We start from the raw sequence: 17451 nt of genomic DNA on the forward strand, positions 1-17451 counted from the left end.
ATGTTATGTTATGTTATGTTATCAGACTGGTACTTAGGCTGTTAAGCCTTTGTCTGATCTTTTGATCAGTTGCTATCCTAGTCTAACTTTGGGCTAGCCCAGCCAGCAAAATTTTGCGCAGCGAATGCGTGTCGCAGTCGCCAAACTCTGCGTAACAACTGCACTGGACGCATGCGTAACGCGCGCGATTTTGCAAAGCGAAATACATGCGTGACACACTCGTTTTCCCTCAGATTACGCAGACCATACGCACCTCCAGCGCACGCTTATTTGACACCAAGACAAATTCGCACTCTCCACGCAGACGTCACGATTGCTTTACGCATTCTCACGCTATTAACGCGCTCTCCACGCAGACGACACGATTGCTTTACGCATTTAACGCGCTCTTGACGCAGATGTCCTGATCATCTTACGCACTCTCCACGCAGATGTCACGAATTATTGACGCATTCTCAGGCATTACGCGCTTTTTACGCTCTCTTCACGCAGATGTCACAATTGCTGTACGCATTCTCACGCATTTGACGCACTCTCCACGCAGATGTCACAATTGCTTTACGCATTCTCACGCATTTGACACACTCTCCACGCAGATGTCACGATTGACCTACACAATTTTACGCAGACCACACAACCGCTTTACGCACTCACAAACAAATAATGGGCAGTGCACAACATTGTATTGATCCAGAAAGACAAAGGTCAAGCGTGCAGGTTCGATAACAGAGATGATCATAATTATGTACAAGTTCTAAAACAAAAATGCAGTCAAATAAATTGATTAAAACAAAGGAGAGATTTGAATCTCGCTTATTGCCATTGTGACTTCCAGGTTTTAATTTCACTGCATTTTGACATACCAGCAGCACGGAAACAAAAATGATCAAAATACTATTCAAAGCAGAATTCAAATTGGCAGAACAAAGAATAAATAGAACAAAACCCTGATAGTCATCATCGATACGCCGTAGTACATGCAGTGAAGAATCCAGTATAACTTATAAGAGAGAATTTTGATGTACACTCGTCACTATATCACATTGATGTAAACAAATAAATAAATAATTGGCACAGCCTAGGCATAGGCAGCAGTGAGTTGTATCAACATGTTTGAATACAGAACAGCAACAAAAAGAGAAAAAAAGTTCTACAAGCCAGCTAATAGTTGAACTTCAGATTACTAATGATATCACAAACAAACACTTAGTTAATGCCCATTCTCCAGGGATCGAAATCCAGTCAATGTACACCAAACTAGGATAACACATACATTTAGAATCTATCACGACTGCATAAAACATTGGTATGCAATTCACAAAGCAAGGAACTTGAAACATGAACATTGACATTAAACATACATATGTGCCCCACACACATTTCGGACAAGGCAGCTGAACGAAATTCAGATGTGGATGGAGCACAAAATAATTAGATGGGGCGGCGTGAAAGCATACTGGGACAAGGAACAAGCAAGAGAAAGAGGATAAGAAGATAAAAGGAAGAACAAACCGAAGAATAAGAAAGAAAAAAACAAAATAAGAGAAGGAAAGAGAAAAAAAAAAGGAAAAAAAAAAAAAAGGAAAAAAAAGGGAGACAATCATATGAATGTGTACCATTTAAATAAAAGAAATTTTTGTTTGTTTATTTGTTGCTTAACGTCCAGCCGACTACGCAGAGCCATATCAGGACGAGGAAGGGGGGGATGAAGGGGGCCACTTGTCAAGCGATTCCTGTTTACAAATGCACTAACCCATTGTGTCCCAGCAGGCTTTAGTAAAACTAAATTAATACCTACTGGAAGATTACCAGTTTCCAGTATGTTAAAATAGGCTTAACCTATCTACTGCTGGACTTACATCAGAACACTAACAGATTAAACTATACATGAATCGCGAGACAAGCGGCAAGAGAAGAGATTTTTGGAAAAAATACAGGTGAATGAGCAAGAAGGCAGAAAAAAGAAAAGAATTCATGAAGAAAAAGAGAGCATGACAGGAAAGAGGAACCAAAAATCTACCTAACAGCAAACTAGAAAGCTCCTGCGGTTCCAAAAACAGGAGGGGCCTTTAATTTCATAACCGCAGTGCCCCACTGCGGGATAAAAGAAATTAAAAAAAATTACTTTTAAAAAGGAGACATTTCAGGTTTTGATTTGAAGTGTGTTAACATATTCACATATACCAGTAACTTTGCATGGAAAAAAAAAGTTCACAATGATTTGAAGCAAATTCAAATGCCAGAGAAAAAAACAGAACAAAACCCTGATGTCATCATTGATAATCAGTGGTACGTTCAGTGAAGAAAAAACAATTGACACAACCTAGACATGGGCAGCAGTGAGTTATCAAGTTTCACTACACAAAAGTAACAACTACAATAATGAAACAAAAGGTAAAATGCCAGCTAATAGTCAAAATTCAGAACAATGATATCAAAAAGAAACACTTATTCAATGCCCCTTCTCCACTGATATGTATAAGCACACCAACATGACATAAACTCATAAATTAAAAAAAAAACATGACATAAAACTCATAAATTAAAAAAAACTTATCAGACTGCGTAAAACATAGGTTTGCCATCTCAAAATGGATGTAAAACACGCAGCTTACTCACAAAATGATAGACAAGTCTCCAGCGGCCAGCTGCTCAGCAAACAAAATAAGGTGGCGAGGATCAATATAATTGAAATGCATTTTTTTTTCTGTTTCGGAGAGAACTTTGCTTCATTTACTTTACACTGCCTGCATTCAAGGGCTAAATTTTTATCAGGTGCACCAAGACTTACATCTATAGAAATCCAATCATAACGGTTTTAACAGCAAAAAAAAAAAAAGTATATTTCTAGTCTCGCTTCTAAATTCTCAACTCAACTCCAAAAAATAATAAAGAACAACAAAAACCCGCATCATGCATTGTCTCCTTCAAGCTGCCTAGGTTGTTTGCGTTCGACTCCCATAAATGACAAGGAATTGTTAAAACCTTTTCTTTCTATTTGTTCACTTTTTGTTTTCTTCTTTTCTGAACTCTTTATACTTGTATTTTATTCATTTTAATTTAGCCTGAAGGTTTGAGTCGTGTATTAAAAATCGAATATAGTGTGTAAGTGCCCTTGAACAGCTTTTCCAGAATCATGTATTCTATATTTTTAGTATGGGATACCCACAAGAAAAGTTCAAATGCATCCATGCGTCTCCACTGATAGTAATGGTAGTTGAGCACTTCCAGTTTAGTCTTCTGTCGTTCTGACACAACCTAAAAGGGTACATCATGTCTGAACATCATCTGTAGAAGAGTGTGAAGTTTAAAGCTTAGCTTAAATAATGTCCAACAAAACCCCAGATTCTTCTGTACATTACCCATCAGCCACACAGACCTGAACTGTGAAATACAATTACTCACTAGCAATTTCTCAGGCGAGTCAAATCTTACATTCATCAAATTTTTGCAACTAGCATTGTAAATAAGCCTACAGAGATTACAAAGTTCAATTACTGCAAACCAAATCATGAAGGCTCTTCCATGGCCTGTTGTCTCTTTCTTTTATCACAGGCTTCCAAAAACCAGTCTTGAACGGCCGTCTTCAAGGTCTTGACCTGTGGCACCCGTACAGCTTCACGGAACAGCCTCTGCATGACAAAACAAAAAATAACATGAACTTAGATCATCAAACAACTATCACTGATTTGAGAAAAGTCTCAAGTTTATTTCCTGACGCCTGTAAACTTGCTAAAAATCATACAGACACACAAACTTGCATACACACCATACGCTTTTACAACACACCAACTATACTTGAGTTAGGAAATTACAACACATTGTAATCCTTGTAGAAGAGAAGTAAAAAAAAAATACCTACCCTAATATTTGTTTTAACCCTTTCGCTGCCAATCAAAACTTGGGTATGTGCATTCCTGACTGCCAGGGAATATTGGAGTTTGGGGTGTAATAATTCACAAAAAAATCTAGCTTCAAACTGGCAGTAGGTAGGTAAGTAAAACCTATGTTGTTTTTAAAGGAAATTGAACCAAGAATCTGTTTTTAGTGTCTAATCATGGAAATGATAATTAGTTTGGCTTATAATGATGTTTAAATATGAACTTTTGAAAAATCAGCCCGGCGCATCTTCCGGTGCCTGTGGATCAAACACAGGTGGCTGTTTTGCTCGCTCCAAGAAAGGATTATAATCACTGTCATCTACCTGTTTCCAACGAATTGTCCGAAAGAAGATCTCCCCCTTCCCCTGTCAGTATCCATAATCATTTGCACCGCCTGTAGCGTCAGTCCGGCTTTGTTTTTCCCTACTAGGGCCCGGTCGACAGTCACCGTTAGCCATTTTGACGAGTCGAGATTTCTCTCCCATACCCTGTCGACAAGGCCGAAAATAGCCTTCAAACGCAAAACCGCGTCACCATTTATGTTTATTCATGAGAATGAGGTATCCTACCAAGCCATTGGCTGCTATTTGTGTGTCAGCAGTGACGTAGCATTTCTGGAAAATCCCGGAACGGAGAAGACGGGTTTACCCGTCTTAAGGCGCTGCGGCTGCACAAGCGCATGACTGGTATACCCGTCATAAGGCAGTCAAGTGGTTAAAGTTACCTTTACTATGACTTTTTCTTTGGGGGCCTTCGGAAATTCATAATACATGTACTGTGACGTGCAGACGCATATGTGACGACATCATACCGTTTGCTAACATCCTTATTTCGTATGTAGTCGAAAATCCATGACACTGACAAATGAGCTCAGGAACTTGGCTTCTAGCAATTTAATGTTAAGCGTAAAAGCTTTGACAACTATCATTCACATGTGAAACATGGCAAATTTAAAATTGATTCCAAAGAACAAAATTTGAGACAGAAATAACTTGTTGTTTTGTAGACATGGATTTTATCTTCTTCCTAAAAGGACCAGGATGATTTTACAAATTATGAAAAACAACTCACTGTCGATGGCTTTTAGTCGCAGCGTACACCATGGTCTCTTTCCCTGCCCTCCCCCAGAGCCCCCTGTCAGCAACCGTGTAGCCTATGGAACACCTTCGTCATCACAGCATCAGTAGTCGTCTTTAGTTCATGTCCACCAACCACACCGAGCTCATGGTCATGGATCTGAAACAAACAAAACAAGCCAACTGAATTCCAAAAATCAAATATTCAGACAGCTCTTCTTCACATACAAACAATTCAATCTGGAAGCATCATACTGTCACCTGGAACAAAAAATCAATAATCGCACTTGCTTTAAAAAAAAAAGTTTTCAGAAGAGCAAATGGTGATTGAGTGTAGCATTGTCATAAAATGTAATCACACACCTCAGGTGACCTGCATCAATCATTCAATACTATCTCACAAATCTTCATTTGGAAAGCACAAACATAGTTAGAAGAGAGCGTCAACCGTGATACTATTCAGTGTGGACAATTTTTTTCTGACCCATAATCCGATGCCTACACAAAGTGAGAATCAGAACTCACAAGAAGGCACTGTTGCATGTTTGTGATTATTTGCTTGAGTGTAGCACTTGCAATTTTGAACTTGAGGAAACAGCGTAGCAATTTCTGTTACATCCCTGAAAACCTAGCAGATGGCAGCTCTGGCCACAGAGCAATATTTGCATTATTTCTCACAGATGCAATGATCACAGAAAACAAAGTGGTGCATGCATTTTCCGCACCCCACATGAGAAAAAGAGGCCCATCATTGTGCGTTCCCATAAGCATAGTTTTATCATCAAAATGTGTTGGTTAAATTCACAAATGTGACCAATACGCATAAACCTTGCATGAATTCCCAGGATAATGGGAAACTGGTCATGACTGAGAACTGATGAACAGTTAAGATACACCCGTGAACCGTGATGACATCTGGCATCCTCCAAAAAGCACACACTCAAGGTAACATTTAAAGCCTAAAGAGCGCGCGTCTAACAATAACATGTCACTCTCACAAGATCTTGCTACAGTTATCTGGGGAAAATAGCACAGGCATGACTGGTCTGCTTCAACAATAGCATTCAAAGCCACCTACCAGTGATCACTCCTTCGACAGATCCATCATGTGCCTTCAACATCTTCCACACTCAACAGTAAAAAGATGACTCCATCGAACAGTAGCACAGGCTCTGGCTCCACCATGATTCTTTGGCGACCAATTACTAAATTAGTCGCATCAGGTCCATCTGCTCCTGTAGAACCTTCTCCAGCAGCAAGAACTGATGTTTATCTTGCCGCTCTGCTCTGCTCGTAGTCTTGTGTCCGCTGAATGGAAGAAAAGAAGAACAAAAAGACATTTACATGAAGCAATACATATTTTAGACAATCTGTCAGCCTGAAAAGAAACCATCAGCACTAAAAAACAATCTGAGCAAATGTTCAAAGTAAACGTGACATCTCTATATTTTTGAATTCAGGAGAAGATGAGGAATATATATATTGCAATCAATTTTTAAAGGGGCATACAGAGTGGCATTTGATGGGGTAAAAAGATGTAGGGACTCAGCAGTTGGAGATGAAAATTTTTGTGTGTATTTACTTCAAGCAGATTTTTATTTTTTTTTTTTTTTTAGACAGAAGAACAAACACACACTAAAAATCATTGTTTAAAGTTGAACTGACCTTAACTTTTCCTCCAAACACTAGAACTTTTTGTATTCATTCAAAAATATTCATCAAAAAGGTTAAATTTTAAATTCAATTTTGCAGACTTTGGATGAAAAGTTACTCTTCTCTGGCATCCCGCGGACACAGTTCACACTTTCTCATCAATGAGATGCCTGTGTTAATTAAAAACAAACATCAATAAAACTATTAAAATAAAATAAAAATTTAAATATAAAAATAAAATCGACCAACCGCCCCCACCCGATTTTTTTTCCCTTTGCTGGAAACAATACATTTGTTTCACTAAAACAGTAAAAGAGATCAGCTGAATTTGTTTGACACATCTGGTTATAACTAAAAGAATAAAACACAAAATAAGCCAAAGTCACAGAACAAAAAGACGCTGTCAGTGTCACTATCAATGACTCTGAATGAGACACTCATTGCTATCGAGCCATACCTGTTCATCTTCACCTTGCCGGGACGGAACGACAGTCTGCGTTACTGGCATCGGTGGCGGTGTTAAGGTCACTGTCCATCTCAGCTTTCTTCACCTTCAGTTCAAACAAGCAGTGAGCACCGTCATACTCAAGTCAAAGCTTTCTGAAAAAATAAATACTTGGAAGTTAAATAGGATCACATTGATTCCCAAACCTAACAGTAACAGTAACACGCAAACATCAAAACTGGAATATTAATTATTAAATATAAGCATCTCAATTTCACTAAATTAGTATATATTTATTTTCTCTGTGATGTATTTTTTATTTTTATTTCAAAAAAATCTGTTTTTCAACTTTATCACTGCACACGCTGACACAGCCTCTGCCTGCCTCTCTAGTCTATGCATGCCTCGGGAACAAGGGTAATTTTTCTCTTTTCCGAGACTCAGTCAGACACAGAATATTCCACTATGAGTCTATGTCTGGTATGCGGAACTGAAAGTTGAACATCTGTGGAAAAATAAAAAGATACAAATAAAAAAAAAACAGATTTATGAAGAGCCTATTAGTATTACTACTAAAGCTCCTGACAACTGCTGCCGCAATGACCCGACCAGATTAGGAACCAACCAAAGTTCACCAAGAAACAGACAATGAGACATAAAATGATAAACGAAAATTCAGTTTTTATGGTGCCGTGAGCGACCCGCGAATCGGGATTCGGATGGTATTTTCACTCTTCCACAACTCCTTAAAAACAAACCACTGCATCAATCAACTTTATGTTTTTGGAAAAGTTAGTTCATTCATCCATCTTTCAGACAAAACAAACATGAATGAATAGAACAGTGTTCTTCTAGGCGAAAAAAAAATCGAAAGTGTGAGAAATTCTCTCTGCCATCAAACTCGGAAGCCGAAGCCGCGAGCTATCAAAAATTCAAATTCCCAAATCTTTCCTTCAGTTGATCAACTTACCTATTCTTGAAAGAAGTCAATCTTCATTTCAGAGAGAAGGATAAGATTACCTTGCATCCAATAAGCAAGTCAAAAATACAAGTCAATATGAAGAAAAAGCAAAAAAACGCCGATACAATGTGGATTTGACAGACTTCTTGCCAACAGGAAGTTAGAGATTGTCTGACAGACAAGGGAAATAACTTCAATAAATTGCTCTTTTCAGTCAAGGTAACTGTCTCCCCTGAAATTGAACTTTCACAGAGATTTTCTTCCAAAGCAAAATAAAATAAAATGAAAATATGCTGAGAACAAATTTTATGTAACCATTAACATCAGCCTTTATTTTGAGTAGATAATTAGTTTCAAAGTTACTTTAGTTTACATTTTTTTGTTTAATCTGAATTTTTTAAATGTTTTTATCGTTTTGTTATGGGTACGTGTTCATATAGATTTCAGTTATCTTTTCTGTTCATATAATATTTTTATTATGCTTTGCCTAGATTTTTCCACGACATTATTTTGTGGAAAGCTGATTCCTACAACAATACCAAATCCCCATTACAATAATTATATTACATGCTAAAACAATTATAATGATAATACAAATTAAAGTAATCATATTTATTTTAAGATAAAAACAATCAGGATAACAATTAAGCAAATAAATGTTAGTAATAACAAAATGATTAAATAAAAATTAAATGGGAAAACCATTACATAAAATAAAAATATTTTTATTAAACTTTTAAATGCATTTTTTTTTAACCGAAACTGTCTTAAGATAAACTGAAAAATAACGGATTGAAAGTTTTTATGCCATTTTTTTTTCTAAAAAAAAATAAAAAAGAAGTTTTTGAAGAAGAATAACTATTCATAACCAACATTTAAAAGTAAATATTTTTTAATAACATAAAATATAATGAATTATTTCATGAAGTAAATGCATAAACCCACGGTATAAAATTAGGAAAAACAAAAATTGCAATCACCTTTTCATTGAATCCATGCGTGCTAAACACTGCGTGGTGAAGTCGTTTCGAATGCGACAATCTGCGTAAAAGTTGGCGAAAAGTAACGCGCGCGAAGCGAAGGTGTCACGAGGCCGTACGCATCCCCGCATGAAAAACGCAGAAATAACGCATGCGTCACGCAGAATCATGCTGGCTGGGAGGTAACCTACACGATCTTTTGACCGTGGCCTATTCTATCAACTTTTTCTTGGCTGGTGTAGTGAGAGGCATACTGACATTTGGGCTATACATATAATCTTTCAGTGCATTGTCCAAGCGATTTTTGAAACTGTTCATTGTCGGCGCTTCTACCACATTCTTGTCCAAGGAGTTCCACGTGTCTATGATTCTGTTCGTGAAGAAAGATTGTCGGAGAGCTGTTCTGCATTGTTTCTTCTTGAGCTTGAACTGATGTCCACGGGTATTACAAAGGCTATTCAGCTCCAGTGGGTTCTTGCAATCGTAGTATCCATGCATGAATTTGTATGTTTCAATCATGTCTCCCCGGATACGCCTATAGCACATGCTTGGAACTTTCAAAACTCTCAAACGCTCTTCATAACTCAAGGTCTTCAACCCTGGAATACACTTCGTGGCTCTTCTTAATACACTTTCAATCAAATTTTTATCTTTCTCGAGTCGGGGACTCCACACCACATTTGCAAACTCCAGATGAGGCCGTACAAGTGCAACAAAGAGCAGTCTTAGCAATGTCAGAGCGCCCCCCTTCCCCTCTTCCTCTGTTCGGTATGTCCCTTTTTCCCGCCATTCAGTTTGGGGAAAACACCTAAGCATAACTTGTACACATGGCTTACCTTCCCTGCTCATTTTCCCAGTTAAGAATTAATTTTATTCAATTTGTTTGTTTGTTTGTTTATTTGTTGCTTAACGTCCAGCCGACTACGCAGAGCCATATCAGGACGAGGAAGGGGGGGATGAAGGGGGCCACTTGTCAAGCGATTCCTGTTTACAAATGCACTAACCCATTACTTGTGTCCCAGCAGGCTTTAGTAAAACTAAATTAATACCTACTGGAAGATTACCAGTTTCCAGTATGTTAAAATAGGCTTAACCTATCTACTGCTGGACTTACATCAGAACACTAACAGATTAAACTATACATGAATCGCGAGACAAGCGGAAAGAGAAGAGATTTTTGGAAAAAATACAGGTGAATGAGCAAGAAGGCAGAAAAAAGAAAAGAATTCATGAAGAAAAGAGAGCATGACAGGAAAGAGGAACCAAAAATCTACCTAACAGCAAACTAGAAAGCTCCTGCGGTTCCAAAAACAGGAGGGGCCTTTAATTTCATAACCGCAGTGCCCCACTGCGGGAATTTTATTCAATCAACAGCCATTGCCGAATAACATATGAAGCTATATAGTTAACTACTTGTTCATACCTAAAGCAACCTGGGTGTTGGTTGTTATTCAGATTAAATGTGTTAGCCTGATTCTCATTCTCTCTCCCTGTCCTCTGTCAGGCTTTGTGTGAGCCACTGTCATGTTATGTATTCTTTCCTGTGTCACTCACATGCCTTTTCATACATTGATATTTTGCTAGTCTTCATTTGTATTACCTTTTTACCTGTACATAGTCTTGTGAACTTTGATTTTCATTCCTTTTTACTGATTCAGGCATGAGAATGATAGAGATCTTCTGAGTTAAGACCTCAGACAAAAGGAAGATACTGTCAACAGGCGGATGCACAATTTTAACTATTAATTCCTATGTTGCACTTTAAAGGCGTTTGCCTGCAGAAGAACTTTGCGACTGATAAAACTGAACATTGTGTGCAGTCGCGCTTGCACTTAAAATGTGTTTGCCTACAGAAGAGCTTAGCGACTGATAAAAACCTAACATTTTGTGCAGTCGCATAGGTGCATAACAGACTTTTAATCTAAAGTGTTATGATTTAGTCGCGCTTCCCTGTAAAGTAATAGACTGTTGTCCAACACTTTATTTTGAAGCATGGGAGCGCGCGCTTACCCCATGCCTGAGTTATCTTTCTTATTTGTGTCGTTATTATTCAACTCGATGAAGATATGTCTTCATGGCGATGAACATGCTTGATAATAACTACAGTATTATTTTGCAGTTGCGATTCATGCGGTTGGTTAATTTGTGTAAAGCATTTTCCTATGCAAGGCTTAGGCCTAAGGGAAGATGTTGGTTACTTCCCTTGACATTAGCTGTTGTGGAGTTGTTTAACTCACTGTGGATTCTCTTTCAGAGAATGCTGTGTCTGCAGGATTTTGGCTGTATTGTTACCTGTCTATATTTGTCATGATAATTGTGTACAATGTTATATTCATTGGCTTATGCTTTGTATTATGTCATGTATGACTTAGAAGGCCTATTGTTTATTATTGTATTTTCTCTTCCTTTTCTTTTAGTGCCTTTTTAATTACACTGCTTTCTGGTTTGCACCAGAAATTCTAGTTGCTACTATATAGAATAATTACCTTATAACACTATTTCTGGCATATTACTGTTTCTGGCATATTATTGTTTCTGGCATATATTGTTTCTGGCATATATTGTTTCTGGCATATATTGTTTCTGGCATATATTGTTTCTGGTTGCAACCAGAATAATAACCTTTTTTTCTGCTCTCTGTATTGAGTTCTGTTATTGTTTCTAATTTATAACTTAGAGCATTGTTTCTGGTTGCTACCAGATTTAGCTAAACTGTTTTGGAACATTTCTGATTTAGATAAGCTACCTGAGTGGTTATTCTTAGTTACATTTTGCTTTAATAAAAGATAAGTTAAAGCAACCTCTGTCTTCGGTGTCTTAATTGTATGCTCCTCTGCCTGTGCTATATATCCTTTTCCTTCCACCCGACCTTCCCACACAGCTCACCGATTTTATGAGACTGTTAAAGACTGCTTTTTAAGCCAGGCCGTTCAGGAACATACTCATTTTAGATGTCTTCAACGCGCTTCCCTGATAGACCTTATTTTCACCAACAAGGAGGATTTTATTCTTGATCTTACACATTTGCCACCTTTGGAGAAAAGCCACCACGAGGTTCTGACCTATAGAATACCGTATCGACTGATGTTCACATCTAAAAACGAAAAGAAAGGAGTTCAAAAGTTTTTGTTTAATAAAGGAGATTATGATTGTTTTAGAAGTTGGATTGCCACTACAGATTGGCAGAGTGATCTTACCAAAGTGAAAACTGTCGATGATTGTTGGAAGAGCATAGAGGAAAACATTTTTTGAAGGCAAGCAGAAATGTATACCCTGCAAAAAGATTATCTCGACAAAGCGGTAAAAAGAAAAAAAACTTGCACCTCAAACTGTTTCAGAGGAAATACAGGGTAAAAGAAAACCTTTTAAGTTATATAAAAAGTTTTGCACAAAAGATAATTATAATGCTTAAACAAGAGGGAGAAATCAGGTTAAATGGGCCTTGCGCAAAGCAAAAAAAAAAAGAAAAAAAAGTTATTAGCCAAGAGTATTAAAAATGATCCCAAAAGTGTTTATGCCAACGTGTCTTCCAAAACCAAATCACAGGAAAGCATTGGCAATTTGACTAAGCCATATGGAAACGTATCTGTAAACGATAAAGAAAAGGCAGACGTTTTAAACAGGTTTTTCTCTCCAGTGTCTTCACTGTGGAAGACACAACCAATGTGCCAAGTATGCAGCCATGCGCCCAGAATATTTTAACTGATGTTGTAATAGATGAACAAAGGATTTGTAAAAAATTAGCGAGTTTGAACACTTGTAAAGCTGCTGGTCCTGATGGTCTCCACCCCTGTTTATTAAAGGAATTGAGTCGTGAGTTGGCTGCCCCCCTGAAAATTCTATTTGACATGACAATGGCGGAAGTTTTTTTTTACCTTCATCTTGGAAAAAGGCGGAGGTCAAACCTATCTTTAAGAAGGGAGATAAGACGGACCCTGGCAATTACCGCCTTGTTAGTCTGACATCCACTGTTTGCAAGGTGTTTGAAAGTTTTGTAAGGGATTCCTTAACAAAACATCTGGCCGAAAATAACCTTTTGTCAGACCACCAACATAGGTTTACTGCAGGAAGGTCCTGTACAACACAGTTATTGACGACTATAAACGACTGGATGGAGAGTATAGATGAAAAAAACACCGGTGGACGTTATCTATTTAGATTTACAGAAAGCGTTCGATAAAGTTCCTCATAAAAGATTGATTACAAAATTAAACGCTTATGGTATTGGTGGGAATATTGTCAGATGGATCGCAGATTTCCTATCGGGAAGATCACAGTTTGTGTCTGTAGGGGATGATATCTCTGATGAAGCTCCAGTCACCAGTGGGGTACCTCAGGGTAGTGTGTTAGGGCCTACCCTGTTTGTTTACTTTGTGAATGATATGCCTGATATTGTGGAATGTCTGCAGTCGATACAAAGGCCTATACGGAGGTACAATCTCCTGAAAATGTTGCTCACTTACAAAACAGTATAAATAAGTTAACCCAGTGGACAGATAAATGGAAAATTAAATTTAACAGCAAAAAATGCAAAGTTTTGCATATTGCCAATTATTGGTAAAAATAATCCAAATGAACCTTACATGATATAGGGTCCCAATCTGGAGATCACTAAAGCTGAGAAGGATTTAGGTGTTGTGGTGGATGGGGACCTATCTTTTGAGGACCACATACACGTAACAGCACAAAAAGCTAACAGAGTCTCTGGCATGATAGTCCATAACATTGAGTACAAGTCAAAAGACATCATGGTCCCTCTTTTCAAATCACTTGTTCGCCCTATTCTTGAGTATGGGAATGTGGTGTGACCACCTTCATTAAAGAAACATATACTAATCATTGAAAGTGTACAGCAGCGATTTTCCAAAAAAATATTGCTGGCACCCAGGGCCTAAGTTATGAGCAGAGACTGAATAGTACGGTTGCTAGAAGCGCTGACCAACAAGTGTTCAGATATTTTTCTAATTGTCGTTTCTAGATAGTAAAATATGTGCTGAAAACTGTCAGCTATCGCACCATCAAGAAATCGGTTCCCTAGTACCCCTTTAAGGCTCTGGAACCACCCTGGGTGGCAATATCGGGTCGCAACAGAGAGTGTTCCCCATAGCCGGAAAGAGCCTCAATCGTGAAAGATAGAAAGAAAGGTATTGAACAAAAAAGACGCACAACACCAATGTGAACCATTTGTGTTATCATACTTATATTAAAATATTGATGACCATGGAATAAATGGGTTATTTTTAGATTTCTGACAAAAAATCGCGAAAAACATGACAAATTGTCTTTTTTATAGCCTAAACTATGAAAGATTTAAAGACAAGTATTGAACACAAAAGATAGCAATGGATAATGGCAACAACATTTGGTCTCATTGTTGTACAAAATTGTTGATTGTTTTTTAATACTTTTTCGTTTTTGTGGATTTCACAAAGCATACCAATTAAACGGCAGTCCAGGTAACTCGTCCGAATTTTTGCGGCTAAGAGCCTCAACATTTGAAGATAGAAAGACTATCATTGAACAAAAACTATGGTAAACACTAATGTTAATAACTTTTGATCTCACACTGATATTGAAATATTGATGACCATGCAATTAATGGGCTATTTTCAGATTTGTGGGTACAAAATCGCCCAAATCATGACAAATTGTCTTTTTTCTAGCCTAAACTATGAAAGATTTAAAGACAAGTATTGAATATAAAAGATTGCACGAGATAATAGCAACAACATTTGCACTCATTGTTGTACAAAATTGTTGATTGTTCTTGAATATCTTCCGTTTTTGTGGATTTCACAAAGCGTACCGATTAATCGGCAACCCGTGTCAATCATCCGAATTATTTCATGCTGCGCCAAAACGATTGAAAATGGATGGAATATTAGTGTTTGAAGACAAAAGGCGCACATTGTCATGTTAAGCATATCTTGTTACACCGTATACACATCAAAATCGTGATAGCTCTTGGTTTGAATGTTACAATGTTTGATTTTGTGCAAGTTACACACATTGATACTGACAAAATGTAATGATATTCCAGGACAATATATCCAGCGCGCTTTTTGTGTACCCAAAACACTGTACATGGTGAGTCCCATTGTGGTGCCAAAGTAGAAAATAATTATATTCACTTTAGCGATAGTCCGCAGTAGACGACATCAAATGACACAGACTGTAATGATAACTCAAAACTCGTCATCGCTTTCGGCAAACGCGTCAAAGTCAACCTCCTCATCTTCTTCCTCGTCATCCTCTTCTTCACAACCACCATCTGCCAGAATATCGATCAGCGACACAGGTAGGATGGGCTTGAGGCACCACACGAGTTCCAGGACACCGTCTGCATTTTTCATCCATCCCTGCCCCTGGTCGTAGGGTTTGGGCCTCTCCAGAATGCCTTCATGAGCACGCTTGTACAGGGCAACGCGGTGGTTTACTCGCTGAATGTGCGGCATCAGAGCAGATTGGCAGGGAGGCATGCGGGCTAGATCGACCTTACACTTGGACGTGAGTTTCTCGTTGTCTCCCACCATCTTGCGGAGTAGCTTTCCACGAACGACATCAACTGATTTCTCACGACTGTAATTGTACATCAGGCACGTAAACTCTTCCAACTGCTTCACCACCCGAAGTTTGACATCCCAGTCGTCACCAAGCTGCCTGAATGCCGTGTGAAACTTGGGATTTTTCTCCAGTTTCTTAAGGGCCCCACCTTCACCTTTCCTTTGAATGCACTGGTGCAGTCCTCTCCGCTGTACACATAGAACCCAAGAAGAGTGGCACAGTAGTCATGCCCCAGGGACTCTGCAAGCTCAGAGAGGTTGATCAGTTGCCGATGTTTTCCTGATCCCGTATCCAGGTATACAGTCAACTTGATGGCTTCAGCGTGGTAGAGAAGAATGACAAAGATGTCCGTGTCCGGGGTTCTGACCACAGCGTTTTTGTATCCCAGCGCTGCGGCATGATGGAGGTACAGCACCACCCATCATGACTTTGTCCAAGTCCAATGGTTCGTCTAGTTGCTGTGACTTGACGAGAAGTAGAAACGCGATGTCGCTTTGCACCTGGTACTGGAGGGCCTTTCCTTGTGGGGATGTGAGCGTGACCTTCTTGCTGCAAGCCTCCATTGTCTTAAGTTTCTGCCTCTTTAGAGTGTCAAAGAAGCTTCCTGGCTCTCCACTTTGAAGGTGGGTGATGAAGTCAGTTTTGGCGACCATGCCTTTAGCTTCCGCCTGAAGCAAATCCTGTTCGACGTCCATGCGGACAGGGGCACCAGACGCCAAGGAGTAGAGCCTGTCTTTGTCTGAGATGGAAAACGGGTTCGTGAAGTTCTTGACAGCAGTGATGACTCTCTGAACAGCCTCCTCGCTTGTCTTGATTTCGGTCTTCTCCAGTTCGCGATGTCTCCCCACCTTTGGCCAGTCTGGATCGTCGAGGAGGTTCACCATCTCCAAGGTCTTTTCATAGACTGGGATGTCAAACTTCGGATGGTGAAGCAGTTGGAAGAGTTTACGTGCCTGATGTACAATTACAGTCGTGAGAAATCAGTTGATGTCGTTCGTGGAAAGCTACTCCGCAAGATGGTGGGAGACAACGAGAAACTCACGTCCAAGTGTAAGGTCGATCTAGCCCGCATGCCTCCCTGCCAATCTGCTCTGATGCCGCACATTCAGCGAGTAAACCACCGCGTTGCTCTGTACAAGCGTGCTCATGAAGGCATTCTGGAGAGGCCCAAACCCTACGACCAGGGGCAGGGATGGACGAAAAATGCAGACGGTGTCCTGGAACCCGTGTGGTGCCTCAAGCCCATCCTACCTGTGTCGCTGATCGATCTTCTGGCAGATGGTGGTTGTGAAGAAGAGGATGACGAGGAAGAAGATGAGGAGGTTGACTTTGACGCGTTTGCTGAAAGCGATGACGAGTTTTGAGTTATCATTACAGTCTGTGTCATTTGATGTCGTCTACTGCGGACTATCGCTAAAGTGAATATAATTATTTTCTACTTTGGCACCACAATGGGACTCACCATGTACAGTGTTTTGGGGACCCAAAGAGCGCGCTGGATATATTGTCCTGGAATATCATTACATTTTGTCAGTATCAATGTGTGTAACTTGCACAAAATCAAACATTGTAACATTCAAACCAAGACCTATCACGATTTTGATGTGTATACGGTGTAACAAGATATGCTTAACATGACAATGTGCGCCTTTTGTCTTCAAACACTAATATTCTATCCATTTTCAATCGTTTTGGCGCAGCATGAAATAATTCGGATGATTGACACGGGTTGCCGATTAATCGGTACGCTTTGTGAAATCCACAAAAACGGAAAATATTCAAGAACAATCAACAATTTTGTACAACAATGAGTGCAAATGTTGTTGCTATTATTCCGTTCAATCTTTTATATTCAATACTTGTCTTTAAATCTTTCATAGTTTAGGCTAGA

The 17451-nt window shown here is 39.0% G+C and overlaps 1 long non-coding RNA gene across 1 annotated transcript; it reads right to left on the reverse strand.

Moving 5' to 3' along the window:
- Window positions 1-101: 101 nt before the first annotated feature.
- Window positions 102-6849, reverse strand: LOC138973385 (uncharacterized). The gene is made up of 3 exons (XR_011458000.1): window positions 6036-6849; window positions 4953-5117; window positions 102-3632 (listed from the first exon to the last, which is right to left on the reverse strand). It is a non-coding gene; the product is annotated as an uncharacterized lncRNA (long non-coding RNA).
- Between the last annotated feature and the right edge of the window lie 10602 nt (window positions 6850-17451).

This window comes from Littorina saxatilis, linkage group LG8, assembly GCF_037325665.1.
Source record: "Littorina saxatilis isolate snail1 linkage group LG8, US_GU_Lsax_2.0, whole genome shotgun sequence".
In the NCBI taxonomy this organism is placed as follows: domain Eukaryota; kingdom Metazoa; phylum Mollusca; class Gastropoda; order Littorinimorpha; family Littorinidae; genus Littorina; species Littorina saxatilis.